This window comes from Ascaphus truei, chromosome 1 (genome assembly GCF_040206685.1).
Source record: "Ascaphus truei isolate aAscTru1 chromosome 1, aAscTru1.hap1, whole genome shotgun sequence".
NCBI lineage: Eukaryota > Metazoa > Chordata > Amphibia > Anura > Ascaphidae > Ascaphus > Ascaphus truei.
This window is the reverse complement of record NC_134483.1, coordinates 249,443,929-249,471,548: the sequence shown is the minus strand read 5'-3', so window position 1 is coordinate 249,471,548 and position 27,620 is coordinate 249,443,929. Positions and strand designations below refer to the sequence as shown.

At 42.0% G+C, this 27,620-nt stretch overlaps 1 protein-coding gene across 3 annotated transcripts in view; it reads right to left on the bottom strand.

Annotated features, from left to right (window-relative positions):
• FRMPD1 (FERM and PDZ domain containing 1) overlaps window positions 1–18,214 on the bottom strand; it is a 418,583-nt gene extending 400,369 nt beyond the window's left edge. For all 3 annotated transcript variants that reach the window (XM_075602821.1, XM_075602814.1, XM_075602796.1), the window contains exon 1: window positions 17,855–18,214. The gene's annotated coding sequence lies outside the window, so the exon portion shown is untranslated. The remainder of the gene's footprint in view (window positions 1–17,854) is intronic.
• Window positions 18,215–27,620: the final 9,406 nt, after the last annotated feature.

Sequence of the window (27,620 nt, the reverse complement as noted above, 5' to 3'; positions counted from 1 at the left end):
GGACACATGTTGGGATCTACCTGATAGGTAGGACTGAAACCAGTTTAAAGCATGCTTCCCTATTCCAGAGCTCTGGAGTTTGTTAAGCAGGATAGCATGATCAACAGTATCAAAAGCCTTTGCAAAATCTAGGAATACTGCACCAGTGAGTTGACCCCGTTCCATTCCACACTGGATTTCATTGCAAACTTTTAGCAGGGTAGTTACGGTGGAGTGTTTGGGGCGGAAGCAAGATTGGAATTGGCTAGGGAAATTTGTCTTGTTATAGTAATCGCTTAATTGGGAATGGACACATTTTTCCATGACTTTGGATAGGATTGGGAGAAGGGAGATTGGCCTGTAGTTTGAGACAGTGTTTTTGTCCCCACTTTTGAAGATTGGGACAACTCTGGCAGCTTTCCAGGTCTTAGGGATATGGCCTGCAGACAGGATAGAGTTGACTATGGAAGCAATTGGTTTGGCAATTGCTGGGGCAGCAAGTCTTAGGAACCTAGATTGTAGTAAGTCAGGTCCACATTGGCTGCTTAGTTTTAATTTGAGTAGCGCTTGTGTAATCTCCTCTTCGGACATAGTCCATGATACATCACCAGAGATTGTCAATTGATGCAGATACACAGTCCCTGTAGTGTGGTGAGAAGAGAGGGGTCCCCCAGCCAGAAAACCCGCTCCAATGCATTTCGACATCGGTCTTCTGTAAGGAATCGGGGAACACGTCCCCTGCGACGTGTTCCCTCCTTACCTCCTGTCTAATGCTTCCTTTGATCTGGTGAGTTCCCGATCTTTTTCCTGTCAGTAGAGCGGCAGTCATCTCGATCACTCTTCTATTTTTGTCTTACTACGGATCGACGGATGCCATTGGGGAAATCAAGAACTGAGCAATCATCCTCTCACCATCTCTATCAGTTATGCGGAAGGAGCGGACAAGCGGTGACGTCTAGTGAGCGTGCGGCTCCACACCGCAGCCACTTGGGAGAGACGTGGGAAGGAGAACATTTTTATGGGGGTTCACAGCTCGGTGGGATCCACTCGCCTTCCTGTAAGTACCCCCCTCATTCATACTCCTTACACCCCCCCTCCTAAGTCTCCCCTTCTCCCCGCTGTTTATTTTTCACCCGGACATTACTCTCACTTAATTTATTGTTTTTCTCATTGCCGTGCCACTTAGCTTGGAGCTGATATTCAGTTTTTTTCTAATGCTCCGGTTATCTCCGCGCCGCTTACAGAGCACGCGCGCGCCATTCGCATACAATGTCAACTCCACGGAGCCTGGTCCCGCCCCCGCTCACATCATGCATCACTCACATGGCGCGCTCACGCGACGATCGTGCACCGCTCCCTAGCTGCGTGGCAAGATTTCTGATTGCACTAACAATGCTCACCTGTCTCCTGCACCATCTGTCCAATCCCTGCTCCCACAGGGGCCGCACCTCCGCACTGCCTCTTGCACTGATTGCTCCAGCCTGCTATAAAAACCCTGCATGCTCAGTCACTCATTGATGAGCATAAACCCTTGTAGCCTTGTGTTCCTGCGTTCCTGCTTTGCTGTGCCTTGCCTTGTGCTTTTTCTATTCTTGCTTCCAGTTGATTTCATGTGTACCAACCCAGCTTGACTATTGGAGCCTCTCTGGATAATGACCCCGGCTTGCCTCTGACTACCTGTACTTCTCCAACCCCTGATAACGGCACAACAGGTAACAACTACGCTGCTGGCTCCACCCCCACGACCTCGGCAAGTATCTGGACTAACCCACTCTCTCCAACCCAGACCCGGCTACATTGACAATCCACTTTCCAGACGTGCCTCCGCTGCTGTGGGTGCGCAGTTCTATAATTTTGCACCTCAGTACAGGGGTCCTGCCTTGTTCATGGTGAGCGCAAGCGTTACAGTATACTTAGCCCAATGAACATGGACACCCCTGAGGTGGGCTCAGCCCTGTCTGCTATTGGTGAATGCTTTCACCATTTGGAAAATCAAATGGCTTCCTTAAACCATGGTTTTGCTACCCTTTCCTTACAACTGTCTCAGTCCAGAATTGTTTTGCCTCCTACTCCAGGAGATAACCTTTCCCTTGAGCCACGCCTCCCTACTCCCAATCGTTATGTGGGTGATCCCCATGGGTGTAGAGGTTTCCTCAATCAGTGTGATATTCATTTTGAGTTAACCCCTTCTCGTTTCTCCTCTGAAAGATCCAAGGTGGCATATATTATAGCCCTGCTGACCGGTGACGCCCTGGCGTGGGCATCTCCCATCTGGGAACAAAAACCTGAGCTCAACCAGGATTTTGCACACTTTAAAAGGGAATTCGGGCAAGTCTTTGACACTCCAGGCCATATAGTCACTGCAGCTTCCTCCCTGTTTCATATTTCACAGGATCATAAGTCTGTCACAAGATATGCACTCGAGATCCAGACTATTGCTGCAGAAACAGGCTGGAATAACGAGGCATTGTCGGCCGCCTTCTGGCAGGGGCTGTCCGAATCACTTAAGGATGAACTGGCTGCACATGAAAGACCTACCGATTTGGAGGACATTATTGCAGTATGTATAAGGGTTGACCAGCACATTCAGGAAAGGAAGACTGAACGCCCTCATTCACGATCTTTCACAAATTATGTTCCTGCTTTCCGTCTTTCTCCTACCATTTCTCCAGCTCTTCATGTTGCTGAACCTATGCAGTTAGGAAGTCATTGACTTTCCTTCTCGGAGAAACAATGCCGGAGGGATAGCGGCCTTTGTCTTTATTGTGGTCTACCCGGACACCAGGTGCTTCGCTGTCCTACTAAGCCAAGGAATACCAACAAGGGAATCATATTAGGTACTATTTCTTCTTCTCCTTCTGTCCTAGAAACCCTTCCGACCAGGATAATGCTTCCAATTGTCCTTCAGGGTCCTGGCTTCCAAGTCACCGCTTCTGCATTCATTGACTCCGGGTCTGGAGGAAATTTTGCGGATCAGGACTTTGCTGTAAAGAACAACATTCCTCTCATGCAAAAATCTGTGCCCGTCGGGTTGGAGGCCATAAATGGACGTTCCTTCCAGCCAGCCTTCATCTCCCTGCAAACCTGTGTGCTTTCCCTTTCCACTAAAGATGGCCACAAGGACGAAATATCTTTGGATGTGATTCACTCACCTTCCGTGGAGGTCATTTTGGGTCTTCCCTGGCTCCAATAACATAATCCACAACTAGATTGGATTTACAAAAAACCCATACAATGGGCTCCCCCGTGCACCAATCCTGAAGTCCCACTGGCACAACACATTTGTGGCTTAGACGTTCCTAAATCGGACATACCTGTCCTTCCAGAGGTCTACACTGAATTATTAGATGTCTTCGACAAAGTTCGTTCTGAAGTTCTTCCCCCTCATAGTCCCTTTGATTGCCCCATTGATCTCTTCCCAAATCTAGATCTTACCCTTTATCTCTTCCTGAAACTAAAGCTATGTCTGAGTACATTCAAGAGAATTTAAAAAAGGGGTCCATTAGAAATTCTTCCTCCCCAGCTGGGGCAGGTTTCTTTTTTGTTAAAAAGAAAGATGGTTCCCTTTGTCCCTGCATAGATTACAGAGGGCTTTACAAGATCACCCTGAAGAACCGATACCCCTTACCACTTATTTCGGAACTATTTGATCGTTTACAAGGTTCCACTATTTTTTCCAAACTTGATCTTCGAGGGCTTAGAATCTGATACGTATACGTCAAGGGGATGAATGGAAGACGGCCTTCAATACACGCGATGGCCACTACGAATATTTAGTTATGCCTTTTGGATTTTGTAATGCTCCAGCTGTTTTCCAAGAAATCGTGAACAAATTTTTTTGAGACTACTTAATATTTTCGTCATTGTTTATCTGAATGATATTTTCATTTTTTCAAAGTCCCTCTCTGAGCATATCCATCATACCAAGCTGGTCCTGTCTCGTCTTCGTGAGAATCATCTCTACGCTAAGATGGAGAAGTGTCTGTTTCATCAAACGTCTACATCTTTCCTGGGTTATATTATTTCGGACTCTGGTTTTTCCATGGACGCTGACAAACTCAAGGCGGTATTAGAGTGGCCACAACCTACCTCTCTCAAGGCAATTCAGCATTTCTTAGGGTTTGCCAACTATTACCGTAAATTTGTTCGTAATTTTTCTTCTACAGTTTTTTGCTTTTGCTAATTTTTGCTCCTATTACTGCTCTGACTAAAAAGGGTGCGAATACTTCTTCATGGCCTCCTGCGGCACTCCAAGCCTTCGACTCACTCAAGAAAGCTTTCGTTTCCGCCCACATCTTACGCCATCCTGACCCTAAACTTCCCTTCACTCTTAAAGTAGATGCTTCTGATGTTGGGGTGGCGCTATCCTCTCAGAGACAAACACCTCAAGACAAATTACATCCTTGTGGGTTTTTCTCCAAAAAAAGTCTTCTGCAGAGCAAAACTATGATGTCGGCAACCGGGAGCTCTTTGCCATTAAGCTTGCACTCCACGAGTGGAGACATCTTCTGGAGGGTACCAAGAATCCCATCTCTATCCTCACGGATCATAAAAACCTCCTTTACATTGAAACTGCTCGCCGTCTTGGCTCCCGTCAGGCTCGTTGGTCTCTCTTCTTTTTTAGATTTAATTACATCATCTCTTACACTCCTGGATCAAAGAATGTCAAAGCTGATGCATTATCTCATCAATTTGTCATGGAGGACAAGACTGAGGACATTTTTGAAATTATTCTTCCTTCTAAGTACATTATTTCCGCCAATTCATCCCTGGAGTCATTTATCAATGGATTGTATTGTGGAATTGCCTATCTCCAGAGGAATGAACACTATTCTTGTTATTGTCGACAGATTTTCTAAGCAGCCACATTTTATACCTCTTGCCACCTTGGCAGATATTTTTGTTAACAAAATCTTCCGGATTCACGGAGTACCGTTGTCTATAGTGTCCGATCGCGGATCGCAATTTATTTCTAAATTTTGGTGTGCGTTTGCTCAAAGGCTGGATATTGCACTTCATTTTTTCTTCTGGGTATCACCCCATACTAATGGACAAACCGAGAGGATGAACCAGTCCCTAGAACAGTATCTCAGATGTTTTATCTCAGACGCACAAGATAGCTGGGTAAAGCTCCTTCCATGGCCAGAATTCGCCCATAAATCCTTAAAAAACGAGTCCACCAAGAGTCGCCATTCTTTATTAATTAATGGTTTCATCCGGACACCTTTCTATCTCTTCTTTTTCTTCCGGAGTCCCAGCAGCGGATTTAAGGGTAAATTCTTTACAAGATTCTTGGAAAAAGATTCAGAAAACTCTCCAAGAGGCTGTTCTAGACAAAAATCGCAGGCAGACCGTCATCGCAGAAAGGCGCCCAACTTCAAACCAGGAGACAGGGTGTGGCACTCCAAAAACAACAGGTTGAAGACACCCACTCTCAAGTTGGCCCCAAGATTCCTGGGCCCATTCACGATTTTGAAAAAGTAAATCCTGTGGCATAACGCATACAGCTTCTTCCTTCGATGAAAATCCCAGCTGTATTCCATGTTTCTCTTTTGAAACCGTTTTTTTTAAAGTTCTCGATTCCCTGATGTTTCTCCTAAGTCTGCACCAGTAATCGTACAAGGACAAGAAGAGTATGATATTCGCTCTACAATCGATTCTAGAATATCCATAGGATCGGTTCAATATCTTGTCCTTTGGAAAGAGTTTGGACAAGAAGAAAGGTCCTGGATACCCAATCACCAGGTCCATGCTCCTAGCTTGTTGAGGCGGTTCCATGCCAGGTTTCCGCACAAGCCTTTTTGGAATCATCCTGAGGCCACTCCTGTAAGGAATCGGGGAACACGTCCCCTGTGACGTGTTCCCTCCTTACCTAATGCTCCTGTCACCTCCGCGCCGCTCACAGAGCGCGCAGAGGTGACAACTCCACGGAGCCTGGTCCCGCCCCCCACTTGCGTCACACTTCACACACGTGCGGCGCACTCACGCAACGATCGCGCACCGCTCCCCAGCTGCGTGGCAAGTTTCCTGATTGCACTAACAATGCTCACCTGTCCCTGCACCATCTGTCCAATCAGTGATCCCGCAGGGACTCCCACTCCCCACACAAATTATGTAAAGCACTGTATACACTGTGTGCTCTTCATTCATTTATATTTACATAGATACACACACACACTCTTACATCACTAACATTCAGGGACCATTTAACACTTCTAGCCATAAATCACATCTACACACGGGGCAGGGACAAGCACAGATAAAATTCCAAGAGACACCGTTTTAAAATAAACCCTTTGCTTGCTTTATTCATTGAACACCGCCGGAAGAAGAGAACAGTGTATCTCGAAAGCTCGCACAAACAAAAGCATTTCGTTAGCCACATAATGGTATCTATTCATTTTTGATTATTGAAACTCGGCTAACACGGTACTGATACCTCTACATTGATATATATCATCATAATCATCTTGCCTTTGTTGTTCCACTGCTGGATGAAGGCCTCCTAAGGATCTTCCAGGAACTGCTGTTGCAAGCATCTCTTCTACAAATTGCTTCAGCACATTTTCTGATTTCATCCTCAAATCTTACTTTTGGTTGTTGTAATTTTCTTTTGATATTCTTTCTAATCCAGTCGAGCACTATCCCTGTCCAACGATTGTCATTTCATTCTTACGATATATCAATCCTATTGCCATTTTAATTTTTTCACACTTGTGATGATGTCACAGATGTTTGAAATAGACATGTGCCATTGCAGAACGCTTCTTAAGAATGTATTAATGAATGCCGAAAAATAACATATTTCTATAATAGAAACATATTCAAGGATGGGACACAGGAAAATTCTGCATTTACAATGATCTTTTAGAAGATGTTTTTTGGGGAAGTTGCACTCTTCCACTCAGTTTTCCAACAGATTCAGGTTGAAAGGAAATTGAACATTTATAGACATCAAACTGTATTTCTCAGTTTGTAAGATCAGCACTGCTAAGCAAGGCAATTGTAAGTATTGTAGAGGGAGAAAGGGGGTGGCCCGGGATTAAAGGGGTTACACCCCATTTGGCCATCCCCTGACCTCACCAGGGAGACAAGGGGTTAACTGGGCTGAGGTCCAGAAATGTGATTTAACCCTTGTTATGACATGTAAATGTGTATTCCCCTGTTCCCATGTTTTATTGTAAAATCTGGTTTAATCAGTGTCTGCATCACACACACACTAGGATCCATCCGGGAGCACAAGGGTTAATAGTTGTTTAGTGATTATAGCCCTTTGTGTAATTTTTCCGCCTTTTCAGGCACCATTTTGCAGGGTCCCATAAGCCGCCATTGGAGCTCCATGTGTTTCAATGGCGAATCTTGCTGTCTGGGTCCTGTTTCCTCTGAAGACAAGCAGATGGCGTCCGAGAGGAGGAGCGGCGGTTTCCCATTGTAAGTCAATGGGCCCATTGACTTCAATGGAAATCCCTCGAAGGAGCTTTCCAGGAACGAGTTAGCTGCCGACCAAACGCAAAACCACAAAGCGGATACATTTTCAATAAGAGAGCTTTGATCACTTAACAGTCAAGTTCAACGACAAGTGGCGTGGGAATAAACAGTTCTAGAGCACATAGAAATAAAATTCTTTTTGCCCCTAGTTCCTAGACCTCCCCCCACTCGACCACAACCGGGTCCCCATATCCTGGACCCCCGATAAGGGTCGAACCGAGAAGAGCGGGTCACGCCATAGGTTCCAATGGTGGCGGCAGAAACAGCTCAGGAAAACGGCTAAGTGTCAAAAGCTGAAATTTGGGAATCCATAGCTTCGGTTCCGGAGGGTCCAGAGGATCAGGGTTTGGGGTATCTGTAGTCACTGCTCCGGCATCGCTGCAGAACCATCCTTGACCCTCTTGGACCAACCCGACGGAGTATGGACCCCCTTGAAAGTTCGGGACTTTTCCCATAGACTCCAATGGCGGCCAATCTCCATTGACCGGCTATGGTGGAAAACCCCCATTGACTTCAACGGCGGCGTCGCCCCGGTGAAAGTCTATGGCGGTGGATTCCCATAGCCGCCAACGGCGGAGGTTTGCCATTGAAAGTCTATGGCGGCGGAGCCCGTTGTTTTCAATGGGGATTTAGTGAAAAACCGTGATTTAATTTACAGCGGAGTTTTTTGTATTAAAATAGGAAACGGTTTAATGTGTATTTGTGTATCTCTGGTTCCGAAGGTCGTAGCAAGTTGCAAATTGGACCATAGGGTGTTCCAGTTTCGGCATTGAGAACTGGGAAGTGTGGACTGGCTGGACCCAACGGAACCGGACATTTTAATATGTTTGTGTTTTATCTTTCATACTGTGTCCCAAAGCAGGGATAAAACCCAGAGGAAATTCCTTTGCATACCAGGGTAGCATATGGCCAGAGAGGCGACCCAATGTCTAGGACTTAAGTATTGTTCAAAGGATTTTGTCACCTCCACTGTTTACATAAGGGCGGAGATTACTCAAACCAGAGCAGTCTTTAAGTGTCCCATTTAACACCTTACAACAAAGTATATCCTGACAGGAATCCAATCTGGTAGACTAGCTGGCATTCCTGATGCAGATGAGGGGCTACAGAAATGAGACCCCAGAGTTCTAATGCGCATGTACCGGCTAGCAGGGGGGCATGTATCAAATTGTGTTCCCACGTTAATGAGTGGCTAGAGGTAATTGAAGACCAATCACCTGTACTTAATGTTAAGGATAGGGTACAAAAGGTTAATAAACTGTTGTCCACCCTTTATCCTTTGTCTTCTGATATCATCTGAATTGTTACCTGATTGCGAGAGAATTGCTATGCTACATACTTCTCATCCCCCATCCCCAAAGTAAGTGTACTTCTTGTCTGTTACTGTATTATTTCGTGTGTTCACCTATCAAAAGGAATAAATATACTTTATTATATCTAAGCCTCGTTCAGTTCAAACCCAGTTATTTGTGTAAATTACAACCTGTGATAAGCTATCGTCACAGGCTTGTATATTAACTGGTGGCAGCGGCGGGATTGAACTGGACCTGGATTACAGTATTCTGCGGGGTACTGTGATCCAGTGGGAACTTGATGGTAGGAAAATATAGGGTATAACCCCAATACACCGAGGCTACTAACCAGGCACTATGGAGTATGTCTCTTGATAGAAGATTGGCACCAGTATAATAATCGATATGTAAATAAAACGCCTCCGATACTAACTCAGGGAGTGGGGGACTGGAAAACCAGATAGAAGTACGAGGGGACACCACCCGAAGGGGCGCCCCCAAGTAAATCACGGCCCGGCTACCAAAAGAGCCTCACCTGTCTCCCCTGTGTACCGCGTGGAGGTCCTCTGAAAGCCGTTCCTGTTAGCACCGGGAAGATCCTCTGGCAGCTTGCTCTGGCAGCTTGTATCCCGCTGCTACTATATGCATAAAATAATGGAGGATATGGCTACAATTTTTTTTATACCCATAAATATGAAACTAATACAAGCAAGTGCAGATGTAGCAGCATCACTGTTCTCTCTGGTGTGATATGTTTTGATATTCAGAATCAATATTAGCATTTAATCTTTTTTGGAACTCTGTGATATTCTGCAGGTCCACCAAAAACTCTCTCGGGGGCCCAGAACTACATTGAGAGGTGGAAATTAAGGCAGGTTCTGCAGCATAGGGAGAAGCCGTGAGCCAATGGTGTGGGCCAGGCAGAGGAAACAGCCAAGCCGGCCAACCACTGAAGTTGCAACCGACTTCCAGGATATGCTGGCCAGACCCTCGACCATCGGCCCTGCTCTCCCCTCCTTGTCGGCGGCCATGATATTCTGAGTGAAATGGCATATGTTGGATTATCTCGTGGTCGAGTGTCACATGCTATTTCTGTGTCTCTGGAGGTGTTCCACCATGAACAAAAAGGGTAACAGTCACAAAATATAGCATTCAACAGATTAAACAGAAAGGTAAAATTAAAGTAACAATTTTCTACTAACATCCAAATTCTTCCCCTTCGCAAGAATCTTTTTGTGTATGTACCAAATGTTATTGCCAAGAGACTGCCAGTTTGGCATTTATCATGTCGACACTGCTCGACATAACATAACCCCTATTCTCTGGCTTGTTTCCAGTCATTTTTATTTCCTTGCACTGCCAGAAAATCACAGGTCCTAAACTGTTGGTATCCAGAGTACCACAGACTTTAGTTAGATATATTTATTGAGCTTTTAGAAATATACTTTATATTGTTTTACTACTTTAGTACCTCTATCATAACCCATTATCTTCACAGTATGGGCCATATTTACTTAGCAGTAAGGCACCTGCTGGAGCTGCAAGACACCATTCAAGTCAATGGGCTTTAAGAGGTCTTCCAGAGCCTAAAGGTGTCTTACTGCAGAAGACTTCAGTTCCATCCCATCTGTACTTTAAGATGATTGATCTCAACCTGCTTTTCCAAAGATGTTGGATAAAAAAAAAGCAAGGAAGATTTTCAATTTTGAATGTAGCATTAGTTATACTTATTAAGACTTACAAATGTTAATATATTCATTAGACATAATAAAAAATTACAAAGTGAATATTTTATAAACATTTATAACATATATTGTCTTTTTGAGCATATGGCGATGACAGCACTCACCAGATAAAGTCAGAAATAAGTACTATAAAATGCTCCATGCCACTTACACAGAGTTCCTAAATAAATTTGCATATCCTGAAAAGTACTTGGTACGAAACGCGTAGAGGTCACGACAGGTCATCCTGCGCGTGTATGCTGGTAAGCTGAGACGGAGCCTGCAGGAGACAGCAGCGGTTTTATCCATCTCCGCGGTGCCGAGATCCGGATCCTGTGCAGACACCGCGAGTCTGCTGACTGTCTCAGTGTGAGTGTCCGTTTCCCCTTGCCAGTGCCCAACCCTATGGCGGTTTCTATACAAATCTGTTGATAGGTTGTTTTCATGTTTGTTTTTTTCTTTCGTGTTTTTTATATAAATTTTACTGTATTTGTATACGGTGCAGCTTAGGGTTTAGTCACCATCAGGTGTTCTCCTTGGTAGTACTTAGCCGTCCAGCTTCACAGCTGTTCTGAGGTGGGGTTGGATCCCCTCAGTTTTTGTGTATTTTTAATAAATTACCTTCCACTAATCCCTGGTGCGCATTTGTGCATTTTTTTATCTTATCCTGAAAAGTGCTTGACAAAACTTAAAAGTGATAATTTATGAATTCAAATACTTAATTTACTGTGTTGTTATGTCATCACTAACTCCTCACCTTACTTTAATTTTTCCAGTGCTTTCTTTGCGATACTCCCTTAATGATATGCCACTTTATTTGTACTGACATTATTATACTGTATGTTAAAAATGGAAATTCTGAATGAGATATTACACTTTGCAGTTTAAGCAACCATAATAAGTTCAGCCTCTTGTGACTTCCACAGCATATCCACATCCACACGGAATAATAAAGAGAACAGAAGCAGACAGTCTGGTAGACGTAAAATTCTGTCTCACCGGTCACAGATTGAAGAGCCCCTCTGTATAGTGTTGGTTCCTGTCAGGAGGTGGCTCCTCATTCACTGCATGTGAATATAATAACATTGAATTCTATTTGTTTTACTAGAGTACTATTTTATGCCTCTGAATTTAGTCCCCTCTTGTATCAGTTTGTGAAATACTGTATATTGGCATCTTATAAATAAACAGGTAATAACAAAGATCTTTACATGCACACCTGCAGATTTAGTCACTTAAAAGTAATGCTTTATTTCACATTGCAGAATCCATGGCTCATAGTTGGCAGACAATAATAGTCATACGAAATAGTATGCAGGAAACAAAGGTCTATGTATTAAGAAAGTGGTCTGCATTAACACACGCATAAACAAATTATCATTTTTTTTCTGTCTGAAACGCACCATGTTTATTAAGTGTATTTCTACTATTGTAGAATTTGGAGCGTGGTGCGCTAGTCTTCTGCTCCAAAAGAAAGACGCAGGCCACCTTTACCAAGACGGAGAAAAACAACGCAGAAAACTGTGAAGAAAAGTAGAATAGAAGGGTCCCGAGGGAAAAGCAGGAGCACAGCTACTCAAACACTGGTGTAGGCAGGATACAAAATAAAAAAAGTTTATTGGCTAAAAACCAAATACATGGGTAGTCCTGGCAGATACTCTGATGCGTTTCACACACAGGGCGCTTTGTCAAAGAGTAATCTGCCAGGATAAAAAGCAACACTGATATAGGTACCAAACAGCTGATAAAAATCAATACAAATTGAATAAGTGAAAACAGCTATGTAATACTGATTATGCTCAAAGAGCAACTCTAGTTAGCTGATAACATAAAGTTCACATATAAAGAAATACATCAAAACATGACAGTGTGTGTAAATAACAAAAAAACCATAAGACAACTGAGACTAAACAACTGAACAAATGTACATAAAACAAATATACATGACTAAGTCAGAACTAAATATTGAGTGAAATGGAAAAACTTCCAAATCAATATAATAGGAACTAAATAATAACAATCAGAATAAAAATAAAAATAACACCTGATACAGTATCTGAATACTTCAAGACTAAAAAGCAGCAATTTGTAGGAGGAAGAACACAAGAACCGAATATACCAATAGATATCCATCCAAACGGACCAAAAAAATAATAAAAGAAAAAGAAAAAAGGAAAATTAGGAAAATGAATGTGGGGGGGGGGGGAGAGAGGTGTGGTGGGGGAAGGGGTAAAGGGAGGGGGGAGGGAGGGAAGGGAGGAGGATAGGGGGGAAGGGGAGGGGGAAAGGAAAAATGGGGAAAAAAGATATGATAAACATGAGAAATAATCAACATGAAAAAGAAATTCTAATGCATACAGTATACTGTAACACAAATGAAAAAGTAACCCTCACATCAAGAAATGTTTGAGTTCCCACTCAATGTTCATCCCTTTTGGATGAAGGGTATCCAAGGTGAATACCCAGAACATCTCTCTTTGGTTAAGAATGTTCTCTCTGTCCCCACGTCTCTTTGGCATAGGGATATGTTCAATGCCAGAGAATCTAAAGTTCTTGATGCCTCCCTTGGGACAAGAAGAAAAATGTCTGGGCACTGGATGTTCCAAGTCACATTTCTTAATTAGTCTAGTGTGTTCTGCTATTCTGTTTTTCAGGGGCCTAATTGTACGCCCCACGTATTTCATGTTACATCCACACGTTAGAACATAAATAATGTAACTAGTGTGGCAATTCATAAATGTTGACAATTTATGACTAAAACTGGAATTGGCAGTGGTGATTCTACAAATAGGTTTGGCATATTGACACAATGAACAATGGCCACATTTGTAAAACCCATGTGGTATACCACCAATATGTTCCTGTGTAGAAGAGTTAAACATACTTGGGGAAACTAAAGAGCCTAACGTTCTGGCCCTCTTGAAGACCATAGTTGGCCTGTCAGCCAGTACGCATTTCAGTTGGGGATCTAGTAGTAGCGTACCCCAATGTTTTTGGACAATCAGTCGAATTTGATTAGCTTGTCCATTAAATTGTGTGATGAACAATGGTTCCTTATTATCCTTTTTGTCAGTTTTTCTTGAATGTTTGATATTAAACAAATCTTTTCTCTCTTTGTTACTTGCCTCTTCAAAGGCATTCTCAACAACTTGTTTGTTGTAACCACGCTGACCAAATCTCTCACCAAGGTCCCTAGCATGTAGTTCAAAGGACTCATTATCAGAACAAAGTCTCTTATAGCGGAGAAATTGCCCCTTAGGGATCCCATTGATGAGAGATCTGGAATGGCTGCTTTGAGAATGTAAGAATGAATTTCTGGAATGAGGTTTCCTAAATACATTAGTTTGTATTCTATTATCAAGGTCCACATGGAACGTCACATCCAATAAATTTATGGGTCTCTCCTATGAACTCCGCTGATTAGTCCCTCCGATCTGGGCTCCGTCTGCATCTCTCTAGCACCATGTGTGCGATGCGATGGCGACTGGAACACCCACAAACAGCTGACACTGCCCGGCTTCACTGATGTAATAACACCGCGCCGTCTAAGCGGCGCAGCCCATGAACACTGTGTATATCTCTTCAACACAGCGTGCTTCCATGCACATGCGCAATAGAATAGAAAGGGTAACGCAAACGGCACATTTCTTAATATATAGACCGGCGCCAAAATGTAAATGTAACTGTGCTAGCTCCCCCCATTCGCTCCATATATCCTTCATCTCTTTACAGATAGACACAGACATACAAAAAAATGGCGCAATTAAGATTACTACACAGATGCTACTTAGTGCAGCTATTTTTCAGCACAATTAAACAATAACTTTGAGTTTATATTTGTGATTTGATACTGTACCTACTGCCCTTAATCTGTTTCATTATCATGCTGAAGCTGGACCCTTAACTTTCATTTTGGTGATCAATGACAAGTTAAACTACTAAGTGTAAAATGCTCATCTAAAGGGGACTATCCCCGGAGTAAGATTACCCGGTGTCTACATTGTGGAACTAGATTGATTACTTTATTTTTTGCATATGTAGCCCTGTGTAATTTTGGGGTTACATGCCTCTCTCTTTCTGTGCAGTAATCCCTGTTAAGAGGGCAGGTTTGCCAGAAGTTATCATGGAGGTTTGCCCTCAACCCCCTGTGATGTGTAGTGTGAAGCAAAGGAAGTGACAGCATGCTCTGTGTCCTCTGACAGTGACACAGGGGTGGGTCTTTCTGGAGCTATATAATACGCATCACTTCCTAAAGTTAGTGTGTTTTATGTCTGGGTCAAGTGTCTGGTGCAAGAGCTGTGAGTCTGTGCAGCTCAAGTGTCAGTAGTTGCAGAGTGACAAGCTGACTCCCCACACTGTGTCAGGGATCTGGCACAGATGGTGGCCCTCCCTTAAGGGAGAGGTGGCAGAGATATCTCTGTCTCTATTACAGAGTCAGGAGGGAACTTCCTTGAGGTGGGCAACTATGCTGATGTGCGGCTAAGTACCGGCCGCTATGATGGGCAGTCAGCCATGTATGATGTCAATAAAGATGCCCTTGATTCAAAGACCCTTCTTGCCTGAGACTGGAGTTAATCAGGGAGAAGATGCACCCAGGGGATGTTTTCCAGATACTCCTCCCTGCAGTCGTGGGGACCTGGAAGAGATGGAGGCGCTGTCCAACTGTGAGTAGAACTTAGCACTACCTCAAACGCCAGTCCTGGTGAAATCCCCAATACCAACAAGCGGGAGACTCAGGAGTCCTGTGAGCCAGCAGGTGCACCACATAACATGACACGTAACGGGGGGCAGTTTCTCACATAGGGGTCAGGATCAGAAGGGCCCTGGGAAACACCGTTACACATACAATTTGTTATAACTATTTGTTGTTTTTGTCCCACTGAGTCATGAACTCTACAACAAACAGGTATGAAGTAAAGCATTACGTTAACATGCTTAATTCTGCTGGTGTGCATGTACCAGTTTTTATTACTGGCATTACATGTGGATTTTGATTGACCTCTTTCTTTGTTCTATTTATTTTGTCGACCTATTTTTCTTTCGATTCTTTTTATGGCATGCTGCACGGCCTTGATTGTTTTTACTAAATAAATAAACAACAGTAATATGAACAGCAATAATAAATGTACTTCATGTCCTTTGTTTAGTTTCATGAGAAGTATTATGTGTATTCCTCATTCTACAATGAGTTGTAATGCTCCCAGGCAATAAAGGAGTTAACATTTAAATAATCGCCTCTTTCGCATGACCCTGTCCATTAGCTTGCATTGAGTAGTAGCTTAAATAGTACAGTAGCACTCCCATTCAGTAATCTTCAAAGATGCATTGCTTCTTTGGGGAGATCACAACTGCCTCTTCTAAAACTTCTTCCATTCAAGGAACAGGCCCAAGAAAGCTTTTTTAAAGGCTTTTCCAAAGAGTACACTGCCCAGCCGTAACTCCCTAAAATCCCCAGCATTAAATTCATACTGTGGGGAAAAACACCTACAGTGATAATTACTGTGGGCTACAGGACAGAGGACAGCAGGGATGGGCGCAAGAGAGATTTCTCATTGTAACTGATGCTCTGCAGGTTCTGGCTACTGTGACTTATATTTTCTGAAAACAAGGAGTATTAGTTAGCTTCATGTGTAATAATATCGTACATAGTGCTGATAGTGTACGCAGTGCTGTACATAGCATTTTACCAGCCCGAGTCCATACCCATAGAGCTTGCAATCTAATGTTGTTGCCTGTGCCACGGGGACATTGAGTAACTTGCTCAAGGTCACAAGGAGCTGACACAGGGATTCAAATCAGGTTCATCTGCTACAAAGGCAGTGACATTACCACTGAGCAGCTCCTTCAGTATAGTGGCACTGAATATTAAAATACTCAGTACCATTAAACCACTGTACCTTTTAATATCCTCATTTTTAGAACTGCAGGCAACAAACAGTAACAGTACCTTTAACAAACTTTAATAAACTATACGCACCAATGTCTTATGTACACAAAACAAAGAGCAATATACAGAAATGATTCAAAATGAGTTGAAGAACAGTTCAATGCATTTGCACAGTTGTTGCAAGAATAGAATTTGCAAACATTTAGAAAACTGGGTAGGCTTCCAAACTGACACAGTTGACCCCTTTGATGAAGGGGGAAGGTGGGCAGTCACTTAGCTTTGAGTAGCATGCCTCCCTACCATTCTAGCAGTGAAGAGGTTAACATAATGCTGACAAACCTTGATGAGAAATGACTGGCATGCCAGCATAACCGTTTTCAATAATAAAAGCTTCAAATTGCACTAGCACTATGCAAAACTTGTGATTTATTCGCTTAAGGAAAGGGGATGTGATTATGCATGTCATATCATTGTATATTTCACTGTGCAATTTCAGTATATTAGACAGGGTTTTGCAGAAGAGCATTTTCATGCATGATTTCATCAGTCATTGCCAAGGCGGTGTGCAGAATTAACATTTGAGCGAGACTAATATTTAAAACACAAAACAATGCAAGGGCAGACGGCAGGATTTTCTATACCTTCAAGTGCTGAAATTCCAGCAAAGCACTGCATGTCTCCTGGTTGCCACATTTTTAAAGGATACCACTATACGCAATTACCTGACTGTAGGAGCTCTGCAGTTGAGTTGACATCAAGTAATGTTACGCTTAATATCATCCTAAATGTGATGCGGTGTGACGGTAACCAGACTCCAGAGCATCCCAGATGATCTGATATTAATAATTATTTTAACAAAAGATGGATGTACTGAACTGGCTATAACTAGAGTAAATATTGATATATCATGTATTATAACAACACAGTCAAAAATGCCATCCCATTCATATTATGAATGACAAAGTTATTAGAAATACACTGGTAAGCAATGTTAAGCACTAGTAAACATGACATAATTACAGAATAAACATGAACACGTATCTACAATCTACATTTAAAAGAAAGTGACCACTAATAGAATACACTGTAACAACTGTTCCCACACACCCTTTTCTCACTAGCTCCACATGAATAGTAGTTAAATGTATAGATTTCTGTTTTAAAGCTATTCTTGCACAAAACTGATGCAATATACAGCTCAACTTCGATCAAATAAAGGTATTCCAAAAGAAAATAAAATACACTATTTTTGCAATAGTATTACACTAATATTGTACCAGATTAGTGCCAGGGTGTGTGTGTGTAATGTATGTACTGTATATATGTATGTGTGTGTATATACACACACACACACACACACACACACACACACACACACACACACACACACACACACACACACACACACACACACACACACACACACACACACACACACACACACACACATATACATATAATAGGTGACAGAGGAGCACTTGTACCTTTCTGATGAGCTGGAGAGATCCCCACAATATCATCCAACACATACTCTGCTCTGCACCGGGCAAACAACTCTGCTACTGAAGGCTGCAGCTTGACATCTCCCTCCTTGGTTGCACGCAGGTGATGATCACCCAACACGCACAGGAGATGACAGTAGATTGTTGTCTGTCTTGGTCGCTTTCAGTCCTGTCTGGAAGGAGTCAGCTACTGTACAGTATACAGAGAGAGACCTTTGCAGCGAGGGTGTGAGTAGCAAAATATATGAAGAAGTGGCTGGTGTTCAGCTCATTCACAGATCTCAGGGCTGGAACTCCACCCAAGCAGCCGACATCCCTCTGAGCATGTCCTGTCTGCAAAGCTCATTCTCTGCTTTGTGAGAGGAAGGCAGATGCACCTTTCAAACCGTCTCAGACTCCTCCCTTCAAATCCCTTCCTCCCTTTAAATCCCTTGCGTATGATACTGTACAGTAATTATTAAAGGAGTAGTGATTCTTAGTGATTCTTAGATCATCTTTTTTTATTTACTTACATTTTTTTTTGTGTAAACAATCTTTTTATTGAAGAACAACAAGGTTAGGATGGGAGTTAATAATACAACTACTTATATTTAAAGAAAGAAAAGTAAATAAACAATAAAATTAACAATGATTTCACATAAACAATGTGACATTAAATATCTTTTGTATTATACATGATGAAAGCTGGATGTTTCCATGAGTGATCTACAAAGGTTTTAAATAAAAAAATGTTACAAAAATATGACATTTATAAAATAAAATGCCTAATCTGAGTTAGACTATACTGTATATACCCCATATAGAGATTGAAGTAGTAGATTATTTACATTTATTTTCTGATAACATGCTTCACAATGCTTTTAAGGAGAAATATTTCTGTAAACAATTATTTTTTGCAAGGGCTGTCTTGGGTATCTGTCTACTAAATAACCCATCTCAGATCACTGCAACTGTTACAGAAGATGTCACATGGCTCTGTGCTTCTGCTGAATTTACAAGTCAAGTACATGGCTGAGCTCAGACAGAAGGCGATGCGGCGTGCACACGCGCATGTCTGTCGCAAATTTGGGTTGTGCGGTGGGAGTTTTCAAACTGAAAACTCCACCGGCAGCAAAGTGCAGCGTTGTCGCGACATTTTGCCGCACAACCCAAATTGTAATTTGGGGCTACAGTCGCGTGACGTGAGCTGGTTCAGCCAATAGAGGCGAATCAGCTCCGTGACGCATTCGTTACACGCCCCCGCCATGCCCCCAAATGCCGCAATCTGGCTCCTGCTGTTTGAGCACAGATCGCTGTGCTGCAGGAGCGAGCGGCAGGGGCGAGAACGCTAGCAAGCTGCCGTAGCAGCTTGTCTGAGCGAGCCCTTACTAAAAGGGACTGCATTCATATACCTCTCCAGTAGAGAGGTGCACGTCATCAAATATTATAGGCACATTTAGTACACCACATTTTCCAATGTTTTAACATTTTCGGAAAACTTTCGCAAACAGCTAAATTGCTAAAAAGTGCGCCAATTTCGCCAGAATCTTGCCAATTATCAGTAGCATTTTCCAAAAAGATGCAGTATATAAAGGGTCCTGTGACCTGAATTTGACCTGCACATTGACTTTTAATTCGTGGCAAATTCGTTGGAGAAGCTTTTAAAATTTCTGTGACATTTGAAACAAAAAGAGCCCAATTCTACTCTTCAGCTATAAAAATATTGATTTTGTATCTGTATTAGAATTTATGAGTGACATTCTCTGGTAATTCTAGCACTGCACTTTTAGTTGTTATTTTTGCACACTTTTACTGCAACATGCACACATGCAACATTTCACGTGTGAGCTATTTGCTAATGATTATGAGGCACAGATTTGAGATTTGAAATGAACCATCCATGTTGCATTTTTATTTCTTTTGCACTTGAAAAAATTTTTTGTGATGCTGAGCGACAACTATTTATGGAAATATTCATTTTTAATTATTCCCCTACATGGGCTAGTGGGTAATGGCAACATTTGAGATGCACAAATAGAACACATATACAGTAGAAGCAGAAATGGCCAACTCCAGTCCTCCAGGGCCACCAGCATGTGAAGATTATGGATATCATTGCTTCAGCACAGGTGGCTCAATCCATAAGTCACTCATTGACTGAGACACTGATTGAGCCACCTGTCCTTAAAACCTGACCTGTTGGTGGCCCTTAAGGACTGGAGTTGGCCACTCCTGCAGTATGAACATACAACAATACAATTACATGGTTACATGTGCCTATTATGGGCTGTAACTATCTGCTGTCATCAATTATACCACAATTGGACAACTACAGAGATTGGTCTCTCCACAGTTGCTCCACCCCCCACCTAGGGTATAACTTATGCATTATACTAGTAGTATGTAGCTCCTCCCCCTGAGGCAGTGTCTTGCGACATGAAACGTGCGTCGGAGTGCAGGGTCGTCACGTCCGTGACGCCTGCCAGCGGGACGGTGCTGTGGATGGTGGAGTGAGCAAGCCTCCTTCCCTGCTCAGAAACGGTTGTATACTTGCCTTTGCACTTACACTTGTGTCAGCATTGGCCATTTTCTGTGTGCTGCGGCTGCTGCGTTTGGTACTTGATCAGTGGGGTGATTACACATGATACATCACGTTATACTGGTCTACTCTGACACACTCTCGGCCGTTATACTCACTATACAGCGTTATACATACCATACAGCACACATTGTGTTATGCTGTTAATGTTCTATTCTGTATTACAGCTGTGGGGTTATTACGCAGTACCTGTATTGGGCATTATTAAGTTATACACCGGTGCAGGGTCTCTATCTACAGATAAAAGGCTCTTCTTCACCAGACCATTAGGTCATATGGTAGTTATTTAATTAGGATTACTTTACAGCTAATCAGCTTATTCCTTCCACTACCAATTTTTTCTCCGAGCACCTTCCCCCTTTGGGGATCATTTTTATTCCTTTTTTATCCACATGTACATACTTTCGCTTGTTTCGGCGTGATACTTATATACCATTAAAGTTTTGTTATTTTCTCTGTTTTTACAGAATTCACGTCTGACATACTAGTTAGCCCCTGGTGGGGTAGTGGGGTTGTTGTACTCATTAGTGGATATCTTATCCTTGTATTATGATATATTAGTGTACCATCTGTGCGTGTTTATAGGGATCTAGGTGACTCTGTTCACCAATTGTGTTCATTCCTGTTTTATTGTGATTGGATAAAATGGAAACACTAATTTAAATGCTTTTATTTGTGCCAGCAGAGGGTGGTAAAGTTACCGTAACAAAGGTGGAGGTCATTTTGTAACTGATAGCTAGTGTTACAATTAAATTAGTTAGGCCAGTGGTGTTCAAACTTTTTTTTGTTTAAGGAATTCTATAATTATATTCAGAGATTCTGCAGGAACCCAAAAATTTTTAATACCACGTCTGAGATAAGATGCATTGTAAGGAGCCCCAACCCGCTCTAAAAGCATGTCTGAGATCAGATACATTGTAAGGAACCCTGCAGGCCCGCAGAGGCCTGCGGAAGGGCAGGAAAAGATAGGCAGTGCCGAGGGAAGGGAGGGGAGAGACAGTCCTGCAGTAGAGAAGGGAGGGGAGAGACAGATTGGTGCGGCCCCAGAAAAGGGACCTGGCTTGAATGCAGAGAGAGATAACTACAGGGTTGCTGGTAGAGAGTCCAGGCCCCTTGCCTGGCCTGGCCCGGGACAGCAGTCCCGGCTATCTCCCCCTGTCGGTGGCCCTGATTGTAAGGCACAAACAACTCTCTCTAATATCATGTCTACGATCAGATGTATTGTAAGGCACCCCAACCCTCTCTAATACCACATCTGAGATCAGATGCATTGTAAGGGACCCCAACCCTCTGTAAAAGCGCATATGAGATCAGATGCATTGTAAGGAACCCCAACCCTCTCTAATAGCGCATCTGCGATCAGACCTCTGTAATAGCGCATATGAGATTAGATGCATTGTAAGGCACCCCAATCCTCTCTAATACCATGTCTGAGATCAGATGCATTGTAAGGAACCCCAAACCTCTCTAAAAGAGTGTATGAGATCAGATGCATTGTACGGAGCCCTAACCCTCTCTAATAGCTCATCTGCGATCAGATGCATTGTAAGGCACCCTAACCCTATTTAATAGCGTGTCTGAGATCAGATGCATTGTAAGGAATCTCAACCCTCTCTAATAGCACGCCTGAGATCAGATTGCCCTTGGGCGGTGCAGTGTTTACAGAGGCCCCGCGCGCTACCCGAAGGCACTTAATTAAATGCCGGGGAAGCGGCAAAGGTCTCTGTAAACTGCACTTGCAACGCGGCATTACATGATGCCCAGAACGCCTTAGCCGAGGTAAGGGATTGTGCTCCCCTGCCTTAAGGAATGCCAAATAACCCCGGTTAAAAAATACTGAGATATGCACTACAAAGGAATATTAGAACGGTCAATGTCAGCATAACTAAAAGTGTGTTTTGACACATAGCTCTGTTTTTTGTAGCAGAGCTGCAGTACTGTATATGAAAAACTGTTTCTTACATCTGATGCAACATTTTAGACTGACAGTGCAGAAAAAGTGCAGAGAAGAGCCACACAATTATTAAAGGGGGTGGATAATCTGATTTATCAAGAGAGGCTAGCTAAATTAGATTTGTTTACATTAGAAAAGAGGCGTCTAAGAGGGGATATGATAACTATATACAAATATATTCAGGGACAATACAAGGAGCTTTCAAAAGAACTATTCATCCCACAGGCAGTACAAAGGACACAGGGTCATCCCTTAAGGTTGGGGAAAGAAGATCACCAGCAACAAAGGAAAGGGTTATTTCCAGTAAGTAGAAATGGAGACCGCGCTCGTCCGGAATCTTCACGGGGAATCTTCAGAAAAGGCCTCTTCTCCCGCTGCTCCTTCTCCCTCCGATGATCAGCCGGCCACAGTCAATCCAAAATACAAAAAAAGGGGGGAGGTTGGAGCGCAGAGAAAAAGAGAGATGCCAAGGTAAGATAAGGTCAATTTATTAAAACAACACTGCACAGTATTACTTACAATTAGATAAAACCGCACGCACGTAGAGGCTCCCCCAAAAGTCTGTAAACAGCGTTGATCAAAATCCCCCTGCCCAGACCGCGATCCACTGCTGCAGATTCTCACAAAGTCCCTGACCCGGAACCGGAAGTGCAACAACACAAGAGTGGTAGGCGGGCTCTCATCAGCTAGGTCAAAAGCTATGGCAATAGCTGCAAATGCTAGTGAGATAATGGGGGAGGTAACAACGGCTACTGTAAGGGGAGAATCAAACGTGCTAAAACTGCACTCCTACCCAGGAGTGCAACTCAAGAGTAATGAGCATTACCCTCAACGCGTTTCGCGCATTACAGCGCTTCATCAGGAGATATTAGGGCATTGCAGGAGGTGGTCTTATATTGTATTGTATGTCTTTATTTATATAGCGCCATTAATGTACATAGCGCTTCACAGCTGTAATACATGTGGTAATCCAATAAATTACAGATAATATAAATAACAGATCATGGGAATAAGTGCTTTAGACATTAAGGAAGAGGTGTCCCTGCTCCGAGGAGCTTACAGTCTAATTGGTAGATAGGGAGAACGTACAGAGACAGTAGGAGGGAGTTCTGATAAGTGCATCTGCAGGGGGCCAAGCTTTATGTGCCATGTGTTCAGAATAGCCACAGTGCTATTCATATGCTTCTTTTAGCAAGTGTGTCTTAAGGTGGGTCTTAAAGGTGGATAGAGAGGGTGCTAGTCAGGTACTGAGGGGAAGGGCATTCCAGAGGTGAGGGGCAGTCAATGAAAAAGGTTTAAGGCGGGAGAGGGCTTTAGATACAAAGGGGGTAGAAAGAAGACATCCTTGAGAAGAACGCAAGAGTCTGGATGGTGCATAACGAGAAATTAGGGCTGAGATGTAAGGAGGGGCAGAAGAGTGTAAAGCTTTAAAAGTGAGGAGAAGAATGGAGTGTGAGATGCGGGATTTGATCGGAAGCCAGGAGAGGGATTTCATGAGGGGAGATGCTGAGACAGATCTAGGAAAGAGTACAGTGATTCTGGCAGCAGCGTTAAGGATAGATTGTAGGGGAGACAGGTGAGAGGCAGGAAGGCCGGACAGCAGGAGGTTACAGTAATGAAGACGGGAGAGAATGAGGGCCTGAGTCAGAGTTTTAGTAGTCGAGCAACAGAGGAAAGGGCGTATCTTTGTTATATTGCGGAGGAAAAAGCGACAGGTTTTAGAAATGTTTTGAATGTGAGGGGCAAATGTGAGAGAGGAGTCGAGTGTGACCCCAAGGCAGCGTGCTTGGGCTACTGGGTGAATGATCGTAGTTCCAACAGTAATGTGGAAGGAGGTAGTAGGGCCAGGTTTGGGAGGAAGTATGAGGAGCTCTGTTTTAGCCATGTTGAGTTTAAGGCGGCGGAGAGCCATCCAGGATGATATAGCAGAGAGACATTCAGAAACTTTGGTTTGTACAGAAGGTGTAAGGTCGGGTGTTGAGAAATATATTTGTGTGTCATCAGCATAGAGGTGATAATTAAACCCAAAAGATGTTATTAGGTCACCTAGAGAGAGTGTATACAGAGAAAAGAGAAGAGGTCCCAGGACAGAGCCCTGGGGTACCCCACAGAGAGATCAATAGAGGAGGAGCAGGTATTAGCAGAAGAGACACTGAAAGTACGATGGGAGAGGTAGGATGAGATCCAGGATAGAGCTTTGTTCCGAATGCCAAGAGTATGGAGAATGTGAAGGAGAAGAGGGTGGTCCACGGTGTCAAATGCTTCAGAGAGGTCGAGTAATATGAGCAGAGTATAATGACCTCTGTCTTTGGCAGCATGGAGGTCGTCAGTTATTTTAGTGAGGGCTGTTTCCGTGGAGAGAGGTCATCACCACCTGATTGCCCAACACAGTAAACATGTGTAAAACATGCTGCAAATTACTTCTTAATGGTAAATGTGACTATTGGTATACAAATATACATATATAGAGACACAAAACATACACATATTACCTAAGAATAAAATAAATATTAATATATATATTAATAACTGATGCTATATCTAATAATTCATGTCTACATACTCTTACAAAAATGATTCAAATATATAGCTGCCCAAATAAAGCTCCAAATGTTAAAAATACTCATATTATATATTATTAAAAGTATATATATGTATATATATATATATCTTCCCTTACAAAGTGATCAGCTTCATTGGACTCCCTAAAAACCCAAAAAAACCTATTTCATAATGTTTACATCAATTATACAATAAAAATTAACACATTCATAAAAACTTACTTATTACCTATATATCATTTTCCATATTACTACAATTGGACCCTAAAAACATCTACTTCCTATTTTTAAAAAACAATATTTAAATTGAAACTAAAAATATCAAAAAATATATCCATACCTAAAATTATTTACCTATTACAAAAAATCCACATCAATGATTATAATAAAAAGGAGTATTTCTATTTCTCATCTTAGGAAAGGATTTAATTCTATCATCTCGTTAAGGCCACCTGGGATTTTACTTTTTAAAGTGTAGATCCAATATTGTTCTCGTTGGAGTAGTTTTAATTCCCTATTACCTTTCCGAATATCCCTTTGTATAATTTCTAACCCTCTAAAATGTAAACCTTTTGTTTCTCCATTATGGTGTTCTAAAAAATGCTTTGCCAGATTGTGTACTTTCCTCCCTAATTCAATATTTCTTTTTGCATTTTTTATACCATTGATGTGTTCCCCAATACGTACTTTTAGTGGGCGAATTGTCTTTCCAATATAGTATTTTTTACACTGGCAATCAATTATATAGACTAAATGACTTGTTTGACATGTAATAAACTGATTTATTTTGTATGTTAGTCCAGTCTGATGGTCATTAAAAACTTTCTCTGGAGACATATATTGACACATCACACATTTGCCACATTTGTAATTGCCCATCGGTTTACTTAAAAAGCTTTCTTTTACAACAAATTTACTCTTTGATTCTTTTAAAAGGCTTGGTGCTAAAATACTTTTTAGGTTTTTAGCCCTTCTAAAAACTACTTTCGGTTTATCAGCTAATTTATTATTAAAAACAGGGTCCATTAGTAGAATATTCCAATGTTTATTAATGAATGTCTTTATCTTAGATTCTTGTTTAATAAAATCAGTGATAAAAATAGGTGTGGAATTATCTTGGACTTGTAATGTTCTCTTTTTAGGTACTAATAAATTTGATCTTGGTCTGGTTCGACTTTTCATTAATGATTTCTGTAAAATCTCTTTATTGTATCCCTTATCTATAAACCTCTGTGTTAAAATATTTGTTTGGTCATCGCAGTCCTTTTGTTCAGAACAGTTCCTATGTATCCTTAAAAATTGTCCATAGGGGATATTGTTGAGCCAATTAACAGAATGGTTGCTCGTGTAATCTAAATAAGAATTGGCGTCCACCTTTTTAAAAAATGTTTTCGTAGTGATTCTGTTACCTATTGCCTTTAAGTGTAAATCTAAAAAATGAATTTCTGTTGTATTGATTTCACCACTAAGGACTATGTTACGATCATTACTATTTAAAAATGAAATGAATTTGTCCAAGGCTAATTGGGTCCAGACCAAATCAGTAGAATATCGTCTATATATCTACTGTAATAAACCAAATGCTCACGATGTATATTATTGGTCCACACATAATCTTCCTCCCAAAGTCCCATGAAAAGTCCTGCATAATTGGGAGCAAATCGTGTGCCCATCGCTGTGCCATTGGTCTGGATATAAAAATCACCCTCAAACATGAAATAGTTATGTTGTAAAATAAACAAAATACAGTCTAAAATAAATTCTTGCTGTATACTCGGCAATGTATTTTGTTTATACAAAAAGTGGGCAACCGCATTAATCCCCAAACTGTGTTGGATACACGTATACAGGGAACTGACATCCAATGTGGCCCAGATAAAATGATTTTCCCATACAATCTCATCCAGAGAGTTAAGCACATTCATACTATCTTTTATGTATGAGGGGAGAGCCGCAGTCAAAGGAGCTAGAAACGTATCTACATACTGCAACAAATTGGCCGTATTTTGAATCCACATGAATTTAAATTTATCTTTACTTCACATCCACGAGTTCCGATTATGTACCATATCCCCAAAATTCACAAAACTTTAAATAATCCTCCGGGGCGACCGATTATATCCGGTATAGATTCCCTCACGGCCAATTTGTCGCAGTATGTAGATACGTTTCTAGCTCCTTTGACTGCGGCTCTCTCCTCATACATAAAAGATAGTATGAATATGCTTAGCTCTCTGGATGAGATTGTATGGGAAAATCATTTTATCTTGGCCACATTGGATGTCAGTTCCCTGTATACGTGTATCCAACACAGTTTGGGGATTAATGCGGTTGCCCACTTTTTGTATAAACAAAATACATTGTCGAGTACACAGCAAGAATTTATTTTAGACAGTATTTTGTTTATTTTACAACATAACTATTTCATGTTTGAGGGTGATATTTATATCCAGACCAATGGCACAGCGATGGGCACACGATTTGCTCCCAATTATGCAGGACTTTTCATGGGACTTTGGGAGGAAGATTATGTGTGGACCAATAATATACATCGTGAGCATTTGGTTTATTACGGTAGATATATAGACGATATTCTACTGATTTGGTCTGATTAGCCTTGGACAATTAGCCTTGGACAAATTAGCCTTGGACAAA